General features: G+C 43.4%; 1 long non-coding RNA gene across 1 annotated transcript in view; it reads right to left on the bottom strand.

The window, feature by feature from the left end:
- LOC142774451 (uncharacterized) overlaps positions 1-19,210 on the bottom strand; it is a 36,314-nt gene that overhangs the window by 3,439 nt on the left and 13,665 nt on the right. The window lies entirely within an intron of this gene.

The following is a 19,210-nucleotide window of genomic DNA, read 5'->3' as shown; positions in this document are numbered from 1 at the left end:
GAACACTCGCATGCACCAGCTAGATGATAAACTGCATCAAATGATAAACTGCATCAATCAAGCCTAGATGTGCATCACGAAACTTTACCTTCTCCTTGCTGTTTGTTGCCCGCTTTATAAATGTGCCACTAGCAGTCTTTCTGAGGCGCTTTTCACTTTTCTGGAATACCGCCACTTCTTCCTTTGTCTCTATATTGCAAGAAATTGTATGTGATTAGAGTACTTGGAGCAAGCAAGAACTTTTTTTTCTGGCGTGAGAAAGTAAATGAATGTTACACCGCTTAAAAATGTCTAGTTTGTGCGATGTTTGAGCGCGCTTCGTGAAATGAAGTTTAATTTTGTCCATTTTTCTACCTCATATTGGCAATAGAAAGGGAACTGCAATTTGTACATGAACTGTGTTACAGCTAACGCATCACGAAGGAGTGGTAGGCACAAATAAAGACATTAGATAATGAAGCCAGGCAGAGCCCACAGGATGTTATTAGTAGTTTTTAACTGCAGTAATTGCGAAGCTTGCTTTCTTTCGGACTCAACCATAAAAAATGAAGAGGGGTCCTGGTGTGCCATCATCCAACTAACAGAACTGTGCACATGTCTGGAGTTGCCACTAATGGAAAACGGACCACCAACCTCAACACCGTTTCCCATCAATTTCACACTGCCATGTATTTTGTGCTCTCTTCAAACACTTCTATTGTATGCAGTCCACTGTGTTACCTATTTCCTAACAATCTCCCTATACACCTGTCATAAGGTGTTATAGGGTTTATGCACTGAGCCTTGATCCGTAAGGTGGCAACAAAATGACTGCACCATCTCGGAGGTGCGTTAGTATGCAACGGCCATGCCGTCCATGCGTCGGTGTGCAGAAGGTGTTCCGGATGTCTGGTAATTTGTGCAATACAGATCTCGGACCCATCGCGTGCAGAGAGCTTTTGTCGCGTGCGGCGAGTGCGCAAACCGTCAAAATAGCGACCCCATCGCTATCACTCCTGGCGGATGACGTTATGTGCATACCCCCTATAGGACTGTGAGACCACACCTCCTATTTTAACAGGTGCATAAATTCAAAACCTTGGTTTCATTGATGACAGACGTGCCACCGCATCATGTGCAGTATCATGCCAAATGTCCTGGCAAGCATTCTTGCAATGTTTCTGTTGCATATTCTCTCAAACTGGTTTTAAAATATCAGCTCATGAGCCCAATGTACAATTTTTTGCACAGAATAAAGCCATTTCAGACATTGTCAACACATTCCAAGCACTTGTTCGCATGCTTCACTATGGACAGTCCGATGTTCCTTTCCACATTTTTGATGAGCTCTACATCTTTAAAGGAGCGGACAATGCACCATTTGTGTCATGACTTTCCTCAATATTTTTAGGCAGTGTGAACAAAAGGTATTATACTTCATGACGATGGCTAAGTGGGATTTTTGGTACGTACTCATATTTCAAAACGCCTGTGTAGTGTGGTTATTTCTTGTCCCGTTTGTGCACTGTTTTAGAATAACTAAGTTATTATAGCTGCCTTTATTTTGTGCTCTGAATTTTCAGCTGCTTCAGTCTCGTTACTTGAACTTCTGAACGCTTTTGGCCCACTGATGTTCCAAGTGTGGCAGAATAACCAGTGCACTGTACTCAAGCTACTTGCTGCTGCATCCAACCGTGACCTAGCTAAGTAAAAAGCTTGGTTCATCTTTAGGATGGCAATAGCCAATTTAAATACGTTAAGTGCATTTTAATGCTTTAAGTACTCAATTATGATTGGGTGTCTGTGCTAGCGATCATGTCTAGCAATCCTGCATAATTCTGGCTATTGATGGCGAAGTTTTCTTTTTCTTTGTGTGTGTGTGTGTGTGTGTGTGTGTGTGTGCTTTTTCCGCCCCCTATATGTAAAAATAACTAAAAGGAAAAAGGGGGGTAGCCCGTACCACCAGGAGGTATAACGGGCTCAAGCCAATCTAACATAAATGAAGAGGGGAAACTTCCCAAATTTTTATTTTTATTTGAAAAAGCCAATTAGTTAAAAAAATAACATGGGTAAAACCTAGTGAGTACAGCATGATACTGTAATAAATAAACTAGTTAGCTTCTCAGGAATGAGCAGGTCGATATGCAGCAGCAGTGTATTTCCCCCACTTGAGTTTTTGGAGTTCGTGTGTGTGTGTGTGTTGCGTGTGTGTGTGTGTGTGTGTTTGTGTGTGTGTGTGTGTGTGTGCGTGTGCGCGCGTGTGTGTGTGTGTGTGTGTGTGTTTATTTTAAATGCATTGTCGTTGAATGCAGAAAGTCCAAAAACAAACAACGTAGTGGGATGCGAGCCAGTGGTCTTGAGGATGGGTAAACGTTGACGAGGATGGTAGCAGTCGCCTCTGTGATGTCGAAGCCCATTTCTTCACCAGGAGTCATGTAGCCAGGCCCGTCGGGCTGTCGTTCTAACCAGCGATGAAGCAGGGAACCTTGGGCAGCCTGTTTGCCGCTGCGAACTTAGACAAGGCGCCATTCGCAATAGTAACAAGCTTTAAAAAAAAGGGGGGGGGGGCACGATTAGGTACTTGCGCAAGCGTTGCGAATCCTATGGTTCGAGTACTTAGGGAAAATGGAGCAGTGATGCTATCGTTATCAGTCGCCGAGGTTTTCCCCCACCTTTGTTGGCATAACTGCGATTGTAATCGAGAGCACTCACGCAAAAGTTGTGTGTGTGTGTGTGTGTGTGTGTGTGTGTGTGTGTGTGTGTGCGCGCGTGCGCGCGCAACTTTAAGTGCGGTTGTCATGCATTCTTCGACATTACTTATAATTTTGTTATTACGCAACGAGGATTTGCCACCGTGGCTGGACAAATTACGTGCACTTTTCCCGCACTCGTCGCCTACAATAAGACTCATAAGTCTTGGCCAACACAAAGCGCACGACACAATAAGTTGTGCAATCTGTGTCACAAATACTTTTTGCGGGCTCACTTTTGACTGAAGTGAGTACATGCGCGAGACGAATCGCTGTGCAATGACTGTCAACGGCAACAGTACCTCGACAAAGTACCTCTGAGCCTCGGAAGCTTTGTGTAACTGATGCTTGAAGCTCATGCTACGACTCTGTTAGAGCAAAAGATCAAGTTTGTGTACATCACATGCCAAACAAAAATCCAACCAACAATATATGAACTTACCAGCTAAGTGATGCAGTGTCGCATCATAATAACCACCAATCACTGTCGCCGCACCAATAAGCCCGATATGTGGCAAGAGTATCGAAGTCCGCTACATTTCTCAGTTTAAATGATTCTATGTCACCGCACTCCAAGATAGCAGTTGTAGAGTCTATGTGGTATTGCACGAGAGCATACATACTGCGAGTGATGGGGAAAACGAGAAGAGGAACAAATGAAGAAAAACACAAAAAGGCGTAAACTCGACAAAACCCGCACGTGTACCATCAGTCATGAATGCACTCATATGTTGCAGACGTTGGATATAGCAGAGATATGGTGGCCACCTTAGTGAGGACGGTGTTTAGTGTTTTATTATTTTTTATGTCATTGTTCTGTTGATAGAAATTTTCTTCTTTCAAGTAAGACTGTAAATGACAGGCTCCTAATTCTCACTAACGCATGTCATGTTTCTTCTTTTCAATATTTTGATGTGAAGAATGACGCCAGTGGGACAACTGCCCCATGCAGAGCCCGCGATCCTCGTTTGACATGCTTGTCGAATTAAAAACACACACAAAGTTTCAGTATGCAACTTCAAAAGCATTAAAAAAAATAACATCCAGGCTGCATGCACGTCGTTGACATACATCGGTCACAAATGTGAGAATTCCTGGTTGAAATTAAACAATGATTGCGAAGATGGATAGCTGGAACTTCTCTTTTGGTAATCTAGAATATGATTGTAGATGAAGTCATGTATATGCGCACAAAAGGGCCACGGCAAACATTGTAACCCTCGACAAGCAAAGCAGCCCTTGCGCTGAGAGCTAAAGAACTGCATATAACCTTCATCCTTATATAGTGTACAGCTATCCCAGATATGGTGTAGTGATACGTTGTTTCTCAGCTTACTGTCAAGGCCAGAGACCTCACAAACACGGAAAATTTCTGCGAAGTCTCAGGTCACCATGAATTTAACACAACTAACACAAAATTTGCCCTACGTTTGCTTCGAACTATTACGGTTTGTTTCCGCAGACTCCGAAGCCGAAAGTAACTGTAGAAAAGCTGCTATATATAATTATACATAGCGAAGTGAGCTTTAGAAATATGTTTGCTATTGTCCATAGATCATGGCACTTTGTGTAACGCCACTTGCTTAGCAGCAAAAACATGCCACCACTACTCCTTTTTACCTATATATTGAGGGCACGGACATTTGTGTACCCCACAATTAAGAAACAGTAAAAACATGCTGTCGCTGCTGATAACTAAATGTGCTTTCAACGGGGAACCATCTAAGGGAGAACTATAGCACTCTACGCTGAGAGAAATTTCAATATCAACTCCTTTTACCCCGAGCTTAGGAAACGTATACGTAGTGCTAGCTGTCTTCATGCTATTAGCTAAGCCTATTACAGAAACGTCATGTGTTCTGCCAATTAACATGAAACATTCGCTTTCCGCTAGCACACGGGCAACGCCTCCTAAAATCTAGGAGGCTTTGACACGAGAGATGGATCGAGGGTTTTAACCTCACTTCACTGTTAAAATTTTCACACCTTTGCACAGGGCATGAAACAGCAGGGGATGTGCTTGTGTTAAACAAAATCCTACTAAAAGAAATTTAGAATGCATTGCATTCTTTCTCATGTTTCGCAGAATTATTGCATTGAAGTGGCATCGCTGGAAAAAGCACATCGAGCCCGTGCCCCACCCCCCTCCCCCTCCCAAATTTCTTTCTGCCATGGAATACAATTAAAGCACTGACACTCGATCACACTTGCTACCCGGCACCCATTTCAGATAAAGGACGTGCCCCCAACGAAACTAAAAGTTCCTGCCTACACCACTGTTGCATTGTCTATTACAGGTTACTTGCAGCTATTTTAAGATCTCAAAATGTTGAATAGTTGATTTGATGTGTGGTGTTTAACGTCCCAAAACCACCATATGATTATGAGAGACACCGTAGTGGAGGGCTCCGGAAATTTTGACCACCTGGGGTTCTTTAACGTACACACAAATCTCAGGACACGAACCAACAACATTTCTGCCTCCATCGAAAATGCAGCCGCCACAGCCGCCGCAGCCGGGATTCGAGATCACGACCTGCGGGTCAGCAGACAAATACCTTAGCCACTAGACCGCCGCGGTGGGGCAATGTTCAATTGTTCGAAGTCACAAAATATTCGATTCCGTGAGGAAGCTGGCTGCTGCGAAAACAGTTTTGCGTGAATTGGTGAAACATTAATTGTCGCCGTTTGCACAAACGTTGCCTCCTGGTAATTGCTCCAAAGTGTTTGCTTGACCTGCAGCAGCATCACCGCCGAGTTTTTTCCAACTTTTGGCAAGCGGTGACACCAAATTATGCTAACGCACTCTTAGCATTGGCTACAGACACCCAATTGTATTAGTCTGCGTAACAGTGCAAGGGGTGCTCGCGACACTGAGGTAGCGAATCTTTTCTTCATTCTTATGTCCAGTTGTGATTTCCTACAGCATCGATCATCGGGATTGTGTTGCTGTATGTCCAAAAAGCGGCCGTGGACAGCTTTCAAGGTCCTGAAATAGAGCCTTTTAGCTTATTTCCCGATGCCCGAGAAGCCGTGGCGACGTTACAGGCAATATCTGGAGCATGGGTCGAGCGTCCAGGTTCTGAGGTGAACTTTGGCAAATGCTGCCAAGAGAGCCAAGTGTTTCAGTACTGCCCTGGTGAGTGCCTGTTATGACTGTTAATTGCTGCCCGGACGCGCTTCATATTACCTCGCAATTATCGCAGCCAGACATTTCCTGCACATCAGGTGCCATCAGTTTCGACATCGCTTTCAAAATGTTGATTGTTTCACTAATTTCATGCAACTTTCGCAATTTCTAAACGTGGATATGCCACAAATTTGCCTGCACTACAACTTTATAATATAAACAAGTGCCCTCAAGTCAATGGAAAAAATCAAACTAATAAGCTTTGTTGATTGGTCGTGTGAATGTCATTTCACCTGCAGATAAGTGTTTCCACCTTGACACAGAGTTCATGTGTGAAATCACACTTGTTAGCCAGGTTCCTTGTAGTCATTTTGCAGAAATTTGTTTCGTCTGGTGCGATACCTGATGATTGGCGTATTGCACGTGTGACTCCTGTGTATAAGAAGGGTAACCGTTTCAATTTTTGTAACTATCGGCCGATCTCTCTCACCTGTCATTGTTGTAAACTGCTGGAACATATTATCGCAAAATACCTCAATAACTTTCTTCAATCCCAAAATATTCTCACTGAGCACCAACACGGTTTCCGACGAGGTCTTTCTACTACTACGCAGTTATTAACTACAATTAATGAATTTGCGAAGGTTCTAGATGCTGGTAGCCAGGTTGGCGTGATCTTTTTTGACCTCTCGAAGGCGTTCGACAAAGTTCCCCATAAAAAATTAATAATTAAACTGAAGTCAATTGGCGTTCTTTCAGATATAACAAATTGGGTCACATCTTACCTACTAAACCGTAAACAATACGTAGAGATTGAGGGTTCGCGCTCGCGTTTCTTAGACGTTTTTTCCGGAGTACCGCAGGGGTCCATACTCGGTTCTGTTTTATTTACCATTTATATTAATGACTTGGCTCAAGCAATAGATACCAGCGTATCAGTTAAACTGTTCGCAGACGACTGCATTCTTTTCAGTCATAAACTCAACGGCAGATCAACAAGTTTTAAACAGAAACATCGGTAACTCGGAAACGTGGTGTTCCGAGTGGAACATGGTAATTAATCTTGAAAAAAACGGCTCACTTGTGTATCACCAACAAAATCAACAAGTTTCACTTTAAATATGATATAAAAGGGTCACAGATTACACAAGTCGAAGAATATAAATACTTGGGTGTTACAATTACCTCAAGCCTCAACTGGACAACCCATATAGTAAATACATGCTCTTCCGCACGTAAAAAACTAGAGTTTCTAAAGCACCGATTAGCTAATGCCCCCAGTTCCTTATTGCTGAAAGCTTACAAAACAATGGTAAGGCCTTCCTTGGAGTACGCCTCCGTAGTATGGGACCCTCACACAAAAAACAATATACAAAAGATAGAAAAAATTCAGCGCCTGGCAGCCCGTTTTATTTACAGTAGGTATAGACGCCGCGATTCCCCCTCTGCGATGTTGCAGTTGGCAAATCTTGAACCTCTTGAGGACAGACGACGAGCTGCTCGACTTAACTTACTCCGTCTAATATATTTTTCTAAACTCGAAATAAAGCCAGAAAACTACATGGTAAAGGATTTTTCCAGGCCTTCCCGTCACAAACACAGCTGTAGCATCAAGCCAATTTTCGCAAGAACTAATTTATACAAACACTCTTTTTTCCCGAAATCAATCTCTGAGTGGAATTTGTTGCCCCGAAACTCTACTCTTCTTTCCTTTTCACCATAAAATGCGCCTGGTGTTTCCTGGCTTTCACAATACTTGTTTGATTTAACAATTTGTTGTGTGCCTAAGAGTGTGGTGCTTTGCTTATTGATTGTGTTGCAGTGGGTGTACTCAGCCCTCTGAAAACGAGTATAATTTGATGGTGATTGCTATGTTTTTCTTACATTTCGTGTATACCAGTATCAATTTTGTTGTAACTTTGTTGTACTTTTATTTTACCTTTGAACTTTCTGTACCTTTCCTGCTTGGACCTTAAATGGTTCGCAGTATATGATGAATAAATAAAATAAATAAATAAATAAAATAACCGCAGTCTGAGTGCCACAGAAATTTCAAAAAATATGTATTTGGTAAAAAACACTGTGTATGTACTATTAGAAATAATAAATGTAGTAACTGCAAATAAAGATATAGAATATTAGTTGTTTTTGTCATAACCTTACACTACATATTTGTTTTATTTGCAGAGCTCATCACACCTCCAGGATGACACATGTCAAGATTCTGCCAGTAGTGGCAGAATCTTGAGATTCTGCCAGTAGTGGCAGAATCTTCTGCCACCAAAGTGGCAGAAATGGTTCTTCGGACCGCGGAGACTCTGTGGACGCAGCTTCATTTCAGTGTGCTGCTCAAGAATGCGCTCAGAGCAGCAGCAGCAGCATAGACGGAGTGTCCGCTAGCTGTGACCTTGATGTTACGGACCATTTGTCTGCGAGTGCTGCTAGCATTGGTGAGAACACCTCTGACAGTGAAACAATGGATCAGGAAGACAGGTGACAACTGTGCAAATAATGATGCCAATGGAAGTGAAAGTGATAAACAAGGTTCGCCTAAAACTTCATCAAGCTCTCGGATGAAACACTTCCGCACCAGAAGACAACCAAAGCTCAAGCTCTGCTTCTAGTTATGGCGTATATTGTGACGGCCGAATGGACGTGGGCACAGGTGAGAGACTTGCTTATCCTTCTTAACACCCTGTTTGGTGAGGCTGTTGTGCCATCGACAACCTACTTGCTTCGCAAACTTTGGAAGGACAAGAAGGAGGCGCTAAGGATTCATTTATATTGCCGGCACTGCCATGACTACCTTGGCATCTCCCAAGAGATGCCAGCACAAAGTCAAGTCTCCTGTGGTGGATGTAATGTGCAACGGACAACTAAGGAACTCGTAGCAGCTGGAAGTTTCTTTGTCATGTTTGACTTAAAACAAGAACTGACATATGATCAAGTACGTCAGTGGCTCCTTTTTAGAAGCTTGCAAGAGTTGTCTGCTAGTCGAGAACTGGGGATGTACTCTGACATCACAGATGGCGACCTAGAAGCATTTGAAGGCAAATGAACATGGCATGGAGCGAACTAACGCTAACCATCAATACCGACGGTGCGCCAGTGTTTGATCCTTTAAAGAGCTCAATTTGGCCCATTCAAGTAATGATCAATGAGCTTCCCTTCGAATATAGGTGCAAGAATATTGCGCTTCAGCACTTTGGTTCGCGAAGGAACATCCACCAATGCGCATCTTCATGAGGCGGTTTGTTGAGGAAGTGAGAGACATTGGCACTCTTGTATGATCACATGCTGAAAATGTGATCAAGTGAAATGTTCATGTGGTTCTTTGTTGTGTTGACTCTCCAGCCAGGGCATCAATACTCAACATGAAGCAATTTGATGGATATTACGCGTGCAGCTGGTGACTTGAAAAAGGAACTTGTGTTGATGGTGAGTTTTTTGTAGCTTTTATGTGTTTTGAAATGATTAATGAATGAATCTCTGTAAGTGCCCATGAGATGTTCCTACAAGCTTGTATTGTGCATGTGGGAACCACAAGCAGCAGCTGATATAGTCAAAGATTTAAAAAAGGATTAAAAAAGTTTGAAGTCTTGATGTGCAACAGCATAACTTTCGGGCCATGCTTCACCCCACCATCATAGCTTTCAGCATGCTCAAGGTGATAAAAAATACGTGCACCTTGTGCAATGATTTTGCATACCTCGATTTATTGGATAACTTGGAAAATATTGCATAATCTCACAACCAGCGCAAAAAGATGGTGAGGTCAATTTGCAGTATTTTGTTAAAGCTTTGCAAAGCCCTTTTGCACGAATCTCGCTGTGAGTGCACATAAAAGCAGCGAGTCAAATCACAGTTCCATTTTGCTAGTAAATAATAGACAGTGGTGATGCAAAACTGTAGATGCATGTTTGTTTCTCAGAATGGAAAATGTTTGAAAATAAGGTCTTATTATTACTGCAAAGAACCGACTAGCCCAAACGTTACTCCGTGGTACAGGTTTTGTGCAAGCAAATAAAACGTTGCTGTTCCCACAGGCCTCTCTAGTAAATTCCTTTCATGCAAAACTATTAAAGTGGTTCCGTGTGCTTTTAACATGGGCAGAACCTAAAGTAGTACTGCCGAAGTTTTTTAAAATATTTGGATTGTTGCTCTAAATAAAAATAATGATTTCGAGAAACCTATAACGGGTATAGTAGTGCCTGTAATTGCAACATATGTATTTGAATTATCGCTACCTTAAAAAAAGACACTTTCAGTTTCGATATTGAGAAGGCAGCTATTCTGACGTTTCATAGAAGTGCGATTCCACGGGAATACAGAAACTCGTGACATACTAGCGGTTAATTCATCATATGCACCTGGTGTACATAAACAACGATTAGTGAATTGCTTACAGTGACCCTGACAGTGATTTCTACGATATAGGCTACATGCAGGACACAGAACTCACAAACTTAGAAAAACTGTCTTGACTTGTGGGGATAATGTCCATAGCAGTGGGGCTGGCTTGCAGATGCTTATGGACGAAAACTTCAAATTGAAATCAAATTATTTTATACATGTTCCTTGATTCCGGTGTATAGACAGCGTTGACGCTGCATACCAAGAAAATGAGAAATGTCCCTTTTGTGATGTCTCAAAATCGTGTCAGTACTCCTTTAAGTTATATAATTAACCACATGTGTATTTGTGAAAGTTATTCATACTCTTACGTGTGCTGTTCTGTGACAGGTTCAGTGAAGTACCTCCATTGCGGTCATTTAGCGCCTGATCGAAGCCATGGCTGGGTGATAGAAGCAATGAGGAAGGCCCAGGAACAAGAGGTGGCAGTTGAAGGATTCAAGGAGCCATCACCATTGGTGAAGCTTCGAAGCCTCGACCTTGTCTGGGGACTGCCTCCAGACTATATGCATTGTGTTCTGGAAGGGGTAAAGGCAGCTGACTCGGTATTCTACCTGGGCGGTGCATAAGACCGAGCCACTAACTCGGTATTCTACCTGGGATGGTGCATAAGACTTTTAGATGTCAGGCTGCGTGCCATAAGGCCATCGATTACCTTTTCTCCAACAGGGAGACCACTGTCAGAGCGTGCATACTGGAAAGCCACTGAGTGGAGTAACTGGATGCTGTTTTACAGTGTCCCATGCTTGTTGGACTTGTTGCTACGGAATTATAAGGTCCAATTCGCACTCCTTGTCAAGGCTGTATTTTTATTGAACAAACACACTGTTGCTGAAACAGATGTTTGTTGTGCAGAATGGTTGTTGCTAACATTTGTTCAGCAGATGGCCAAATTGTACGGTGATGCAGCGATGACATTTAATGTGCACCAGTTATTGCACCTCTCAAAAGCGACACGCATGTTTGGTCCACTGTGAGCTACATCACATTTCTTTTTGAGGACGGGATTTGGCATGCCCTTCGGCTTGTGTCAGCTGCCAAGCATGTGCCAATACAAATTGCTGAGAGATGCATTATGCATAACACCTTCATTAAACTAGACAAGCATGTGGACCTTCCTCCCCATCTAGCTGCAGCCAAGGAAGATATTGTTGTCAGACACAAGAAATGTTTTCAAACTTGCCCTCTAGGTATAGCACATTCAACATTCACTCTTCCAGAGTACATAAAGACTCCATTAATTTCTGAATTCGGCCACATACTAGAGATGCTGAAGTACTTTCGGGCTCAGGTCGACACCATAGTCATACACACGTCTGACTATTCAGCGCTAAAGAAGACTTGTTCTTCTTATGTCAAAATGGTAGATGGCTCACATTGGTTTGTTCGCAGAATTTATGTGGTTTTAGGTGACATATATTTTCATTGTCAGAGGTTGCTGATCACACCAGTCATGTTCGATGTATCACACATAGTAGAGTGTCATCATCCACCAGCTGCTCACAACCACTGTCTTTGTAGGAGCAGTGATGTAGCCTGTCAGTGTTTGTTTCTGCCTGAGAATGATGTCTCGTATCTATGTGAAGTGTCAAATAGTGAAGAAAAAGACCAGTTATGGCTGTAGCAATTTGAGACTGCAAGTTTGTACCCATGGGCTCAGTAATAATAATTGTTAGGGTTTTGCATCTCAAAATAAAATTTAGTGATCGTTGCAAAGAGCATGCGTAGATCAGGTTAAGATTTTTGTTATGAATAATTATGTTAATGTTTGTATTATGACTAGTTATGTTAAAATTCGTTTGTATGACAAATCATTCCAGATGTAGCCATGATGCTGTCCTTTTTTCTGTAGCAACTATTCTTGTGCTGTCCCAATCATTCTTGTGATGACAGTCTGCGCAAGGTATCCCATAAACAACACTGGAGAGACGCTTCCTGGGCAAATGGTCCTTTACTGTCACAAGTTGATGGCGCATCTTTTTGGCTAGAATGTGTGTCACATACGCATTGTAATCAGACTGTTCAGTGTCTCTTTTTGTTTAGAATGTACCTTCCCCACCAGACAGGATTCTGCCATGCTCCTGACATTGCAGCTCATTGAAGTCCATAATTTGAAGGTTAGCATGCTTACTAATGACCACTCATGGCAGCGAACATCACAAAGACAAAATGAAGGCACAAAAACATACATATTGACAAACATAGGGGCAAAGCTTCAGAGCTTGAACAGCTGCAAATATCTCAGGTCTGCTCGAAATAATGGTGCTATCAGAGCTTTAATTTATAATATTGTCGTCATTAGAATTTTTGCCTGAGTTCTCATTGCTAAATTCAGGTGCTGGTGTAAGACAGTCAGACTAGAACGTTTCTTTTGTGGCTCAGTACCATGGAACACCACCACCATCATTCAGGGAATGTCGCACCACAGGGGTAATGAGCATCGTGTTTGCTGGGACTTCGCTGGAGAAACATAGCTGAAATACCTGGCAACTGACTAAAAATCAGTCTTAGGCAGTAACTAGTTACTAGTAACGTGTTATCGGTAACTAGTTGCTTTTTTCAGTAAATTTTAAGTGTAACTAGGTACATTTATATTACAGGAACTTCTAACTGTAACACTGTTACTTTTTATGCAATAACTCTAACAGGAAGTGGCGTTACAGGTATACTTTACCATTTACTCTCCACCTTTCACCTTTCCACAACAAAGCTCCCCTCGCAGCTTTGGAGTGGAGGTCACTAAGAATAAGTTCACACCTATTTTTTTTCCACGTATATATCCTTTTGGTCACTTGAGCTGCTAGCTCTGCTTTTGGTGTACCGGCGAATTATTAGGACGCAAAGTTTAGTCTCCTACGTCCGAGGCTCTGAGCTGATCTTGTTTGACAGGCGGCAAGAAAGCAGCAGAGCGAAATACGATTGAGAGCCACAAATACCGTGAATTAGCAAATCATTCTTCAAGACCTCTTTGCAACTGATTGTAAAAGGTTGACTCTGACTCGCAGTTTTCTCTCTCCTTCCTCTCCCCAACTTTGTTCACGTGCTAAACTCATCGCATTGCTTTGGCCAAAGCTATGTCCAGTTGTCCAGCAGTGTTCCTACAAACTCCATCTTAGAACGGGCTGCATGAGTTCCTTTAGCAATATCAGATTTGTTGATCCTTTCCTGCCCATTCCTACGATGTTAGGTCACGTTGCGATCCCCACACCATGCTTGTAGATATTCACGAACACAAGTTCCAAAAAGAGCTTAGGGCCCAGGGGACGTAGAGCACTCCGAACAGGGTCTGATACACCTTGAACAGAGAAATAAACACATAGAACGTTGTCTTCACTCGTGACGCATTCCCCATTCCTCTTCGCTGCGCTTCTGGGTATCGCTAATAAACGCCCTAGGATAATGCTGTCGTTCCAGTGCACCAACTACGCTTTCAACTTCTAGTGTCCAAGGACGTTTATTATTATTAATTGCACATTAAGTCAATTTTCATCAATGGTGCATGAAGAAATAAATTGGTGCAGCAAAATGAGACGTACACAAAAAAGGCTTGTGTAGAGCCATCGTTTAGGTTTCCTTCGTCTAGAAATTTACCATGTGCAATTCTGACTACCAGCGCATGGCTTTGTATGTTTTCATTAAATAAATTCTATTATCTGGTTTGTGATGTATTACATATTTAGTACAGTAACGGAAAAGTAATGCCAACACTTTTCAGAGTAACTGTTACAGGTTACTTTTGGAAACTTGGTAACTGTAACTGTAACAGAGCTACTTTTTTTACTTGGGTAACTGTAACTGAAACACAGTTGCTTTTTACTGGTAACGTGCCCATGACTGTTTAAAATGCTCAGCGCATATGTTGAGCATGTAGCATACGATTGTTTCTCGATGTATTACTAGTTGTGCCGATGTAATCCTAGGTTGCAATGAAGAGCATGTTAAAAAAAATGACCTTTACAAGTGTAGTAGGTTTAGTGAGATCACAAAACACAACCTTGAAATGTTATTGTAACGCAGGTGAAGTAGCCCAATTCATTATACTTGTGCATCATTTGTTTTTTTTTTCTGTACTCTCAGTTTGCTTTCACACTGCAAAGTGCTACGTTCAGCTAGTGATAAACTTTTCGTTTTTTCTATTGCGCTAGTATTGCCTCATTTGATCATGTATGAGGCCAATCTTTTTCAAGGTCTGATAGGTCTAGAAATGAATACTACACTGAAAATCCAGTGTGTTCAGATGTGTTGTGTGGTGTCTCTAGTAAGCCTGAGATCATTATTGCATGAGATTATTATTGTCAATTCCGAGTACTCAGTCAGCACTTAAACATGCGTTAAGGGAGTCTCCCTTCAAAGAAGACGTGCGCATGCTGTCATTTGATTTCTGTTTGCTTGATGGGTACAATGCAACTGATATTCATTAATGATTGAGTAGTGTTCAGAAATTTTATAATTAGCTTTTTATATCAGTGTAAAAACTTCAGTATTGTTAACTGAGCAAGCATGTTCCTGGCTGACTATCACAAAACACACAGAATGAGTGCTGCCTTAATGTTTTTCGCTGTGCTGTCAAGATGGCGAAGACTTCTAGAACACAATCGTCTCAAAGAGAAAATGGGTTCATTTCGATACTGAAGAAACAAAAGACCAATCGAAACAGTGTATGCATTATGGTCTATTTTTATTGCTACTTTGTTCCCAGATAGACATGATGTTCTTTCGGTCGAATTCAGGAAACGTGGCATGATCACCACCACCGCTGCAGCCGTCTGTAGCGGGGCTCTTGAAAGTGTGCGATGAACAAATGAGAACAGGTGAAGAGGAACGTTATCATCAAGCATTGTCCTTCACGATAATGCATGGCTCCACAGTAGAACTGTCTAGCCATGCATTGGTTCAATCTTGTTCTTGCTACACTGCTCATCTTGTGCAGCACAGTGCAACTTTCTTGCAAAAACAACAATGACTGCCGACATAAAGACACACTAAGAAAAGGTGATATTTCTGATTGCTCTATTTGCATGTTGTAATGTATTGAAGGGGCCACAACATGTTTTGTTTTGCATATTAGCACTCTACAGCATCTTGAAAGGTAATTAGAGAATGCTTTAACAGGCCCAATTGCTCGTGTCACCTGCTGATTGATACCTACTATACTTAATTTATTTGTTAGCCCTATGGATGTAACTTTCAACTGTCGCCATTGTTACGTATATTTGGATGTAGTGTATGGCCTCTTGGTAGATTTTTTTCGTGGTCCTCCATCTGTAAGCTATGGGGGGTAAAGAAAGATTTGATTTGACTTGTTACATGCTGTACACACAGATTCAGCATAACAAATATCTGTAAATTATTGAGGGGGGGGGGGTGGAACCCCTTCACCTCTTTCACTACGCAAGTAACTTGTATGCATGTGTGTATATACATTCATCACTGCATGAGGCATGCAAGTTCAGTAATAATTACAGATTAAGCAATATTTAAGACATGCTGCATGCTCACCGCTTCTCGTTTCTTCTATTGCAGGAAATGAGAAATAGCTGTTCATAGAAATAATCGATAAAATATTAATAACTTCAATTTTTAAGTCGAGGCCCGTCTGGTTCGGAAGTAAAAAGATAAAATTGAGGCGGGTACCAGCAGGTACCTGCATTATGACTCGGTGCACCTGACAAACTAGAAATCGCCGATTGTCTCACTTGTTGCCAGAACCAACTGAATCTGCACAATGTCGAGTAGCAGGACAGCGTACCTATAGCAAGTGCACAGAGATCTCTCAGTGCACGTGCTACCCGAACTCTTTGTTGAACTAAGTGGAACGCCAGCTGTCTCAGCCACAAATACGTGACCGGGTGTTCTTATGAAAATGTGACGCTATATCATATGTGCCTGATGTGAGCGAGGGCTTTGCCCGCATTCTACGCCATTACCCCATCCAAGTAGCTTATATTCTTACACAGACACTACATCATCAGTTGGGTATAATGTAAAACAGAGGCTACCAAATGGAAAGTTTTTCGGTGTCACTTACCGGATCCCGTGTAAGGGCTAGCATGTGATTGTGTATATATTGTCGAGACGGGGAAATTTTCAACAGAAACAGCATGCCAATGACGTCTACAAGAAAAAAGTCTCTTCGAATGCCTTGGCACAGCACACTGACAACTTGAGCGATCAAATTGATTGATAACCACGGGATCTTGGAGAAATAAAAATAAGCTGTGTTCATGGCATCACTTAATTAGAATCTATCCTGATTCAAATGACAGCATTTACCCAAAATGATGGTGTCCTATATAGCTCCCTTTTATCTGCACCCGCTGTTTCCTCACAATTTAAAGCCCTCATAAACATCGCTTCATTCGTCCTCACTTTAATTGTGAACAATTAAGGCTTTCGTCAGGGGAGTCAGGACATCTTTTTTGTATTAATTCTTTTTCATAGTCAGTCTCCTTTTAACTCTATCATACATTTTGTTTGCACAACAATATGAACCCTCGGGTGACATGCGAGGATAGACAGAAAGGAAATTCCTTTAATCGTGTGCGTAGACTTGCTGGCCCGCGTCACCGGAGGGCAAGGAAGAGGGGCACGAGAAAAAGGGGGGGAGGGGCGCGAGAAGATGGAGGACTAATACACGTACAGGAATAAAAAAGAGAAGTAGGGTCATTATACAAAGCCACCACGAGTCGCTGGACAAATGCAGAGAGCAGATATATATCGAGTATTCGCTTGTGCGAGGGGGAGGTGAATGAACACTCATGGGACGAAAGGCGGCTGGGATGGCGGAGGACTTCGTGAGTAGAGAAACAAGCGCTTATTGTGCCGACGATAAGCGGATGTCAGACAGTGAGCCATCGAATAGGCAACAGAGCAGGCCCATTCGTGTCACAGCACGACGCTATAGCGAAGGCGCCACTTCGTCATCTTCAAGCCAGTAGCGTTTTCCGCCACCGAGGACTTTACCGCGGAATGGTGACGCGGCCGTGCTCGAGGCTCTTTTTTTCGTACACGTTTTAGATGCGGAGCATCTAATACTCGAGCCTTGTAGTGCGGCGCCGTCCGCAAGCTTCCTCCTCCTCCTTCCACCATCTGTGCATCCCTTCCTCCTCTACACACCGCGCGCGCTTCACTCCTCCACCATCTGTGCACCCTTCCTCCTCTACACACCGCGTGCGCTTCTCCTCTTCACGAACATTCGCTAGGTGTATAATGTAGCGCGCATGCGCCGTCATGCTTCGAGAACATCGGCAGCTGACGCGCGCGCATGCGCCGTCGCGCTTCGAGAACATCGGCAGCTGACGCGCGCGCATGCGCCGTTGCGCTTCTCCCCCTTCTCGAACATTCGACAGCTGACGCGTGCATGCACCGTCACCCACCATCCGTGCCACGTGCGCTTCTCCCCTTCGAGAACATTCTACAATTCTCCTGATTCTCCAGTGGACGCGCATGCGCCGTCGCGCTTCGAGAACATTCAACAGCTGACAGTGCATGCGCCGTCGCGCTGTATACATACTCAAGGTCGGCGCTCGCTCGCTCAGTTGCCGCTCGTCGGTTGGTTTGTACGGCACGTCAACGTCCAAGGTCGCGGTGAAATGAATGCCAACGAATCCACAAACACAATGATCGACGTCCCTTCGACCAGCGCCACCCTTTCGCATACGTGTGTACGTGTTCACTCATTTAACACCCCCTCCTACAACCACGTTAACCAATTTAGCCATCGACCCAAGTAGGTCGCAATTTAACACCCCATTTCACAACCACGTTAACCAATTTAGCCATCGACCCAAGTAAGTTGCACTTTAACACCCCGTTAACCAATTATATGCTCCGCATCCTCCTCAGTGTTCCCCCGAGGGAAGCTGCGGGCAATCTTTTTTGTTAACACGCTGTCACTGAAACAGTTATATAAATTGAACGGCCCCGCCGCGGTGGTCTAGTGGCTAAGGTACTCGGCTGCTGACCCGCAGGTCGCGGGTTCAAATCCCGGCTGTGGCGGCTGCATTTCCGATGGAGGCGGAAATGTCGAGGCCCGTGTGCTCAGATTTGGGTGCACGTTAAAGAACCCCAGGTGGTCAAAATTTCCGGAGCCCTCCACTACGGCGTCTCTCATAATCATATGGTGGTTTTGGGACGTTAAACCCCACAAATCATCATCATCATATATAAATTGAACGCATATATTCTTTTGCTAAATGGCGCTGGTAGCGAAGGCCCATTAAATTGTTCGTGGCGGATGTTTGAGCTTCAGAAGAATAAATTGCATGGTATATGCGACAAATGCGGGGGCGTGCGCGTCATGAAATCTGCTCCTTCATGCTCGAAATTGTCATTTTGGCTCTACGGCGAATGCAACTCTGAGCCAGTTTGTTGAGCTACACACGATCGCAGTTTCTCGGTCGTCCGTCTTCGATTGGCACAAAGCCTGAATGCGTGCTACGGATCGATATCGTCCGTCGCGCGGCACTGCTAACGTATGTGACAAAAATGAATTTTATAGACAATATATATACAACGGGATGTAATTTAAAATGAGCTTGAGAATATAGGCGCATCACGGTGCAACAGGAACTTCGATCAGGGAGCGTATACACAAAAATTTCTTCCGGGCCGGGGGGGGGGGGGTTGCACCACCTTGATCTAAATTTGGGGCAGTTGGGGCACAATGTACCCATATTGCGCGCTAGCTGAATATGCCATATGGCAAACGAAAATTCGCAAGGAGGGGTGGGGGAGGAACAGACGCGGTATACATGTATACACCTAGGTACGCCACTGATCATGTAGCAACACCTCCTGATTGAGAGCTCCCGGGCAAGTTGATCTGCCTTTGCGTGCAGACACTTAAGCTGGCCGAATCACGAGTCCGCCATTCTTGACTGTGTGCTTGACCACGGGCAGCCGCCCTGACCGGGGCGAAGGCTACCATCAGTTAACA

Source organism: Rhipicephalus microplus, chromosome 10 (genome assembly GCF_043290135.1).
Source record: "Rhipicephalus microplus isolate Deutch F79 chromosome 10, USDA_Rmic, whole genome shotgun sequence".
NCBI lineage: Eukaryota > Metazoa > Arthropoda > Arachnida > Ixodida > Ixodidae > Rhipicephalus > Rhipicephalus microplus.
The sequence above is the reverse complement of the archived record's forward strand: the minus strand, read 5'-3'. Positions and strand labels throughout refer to the sequence as shown.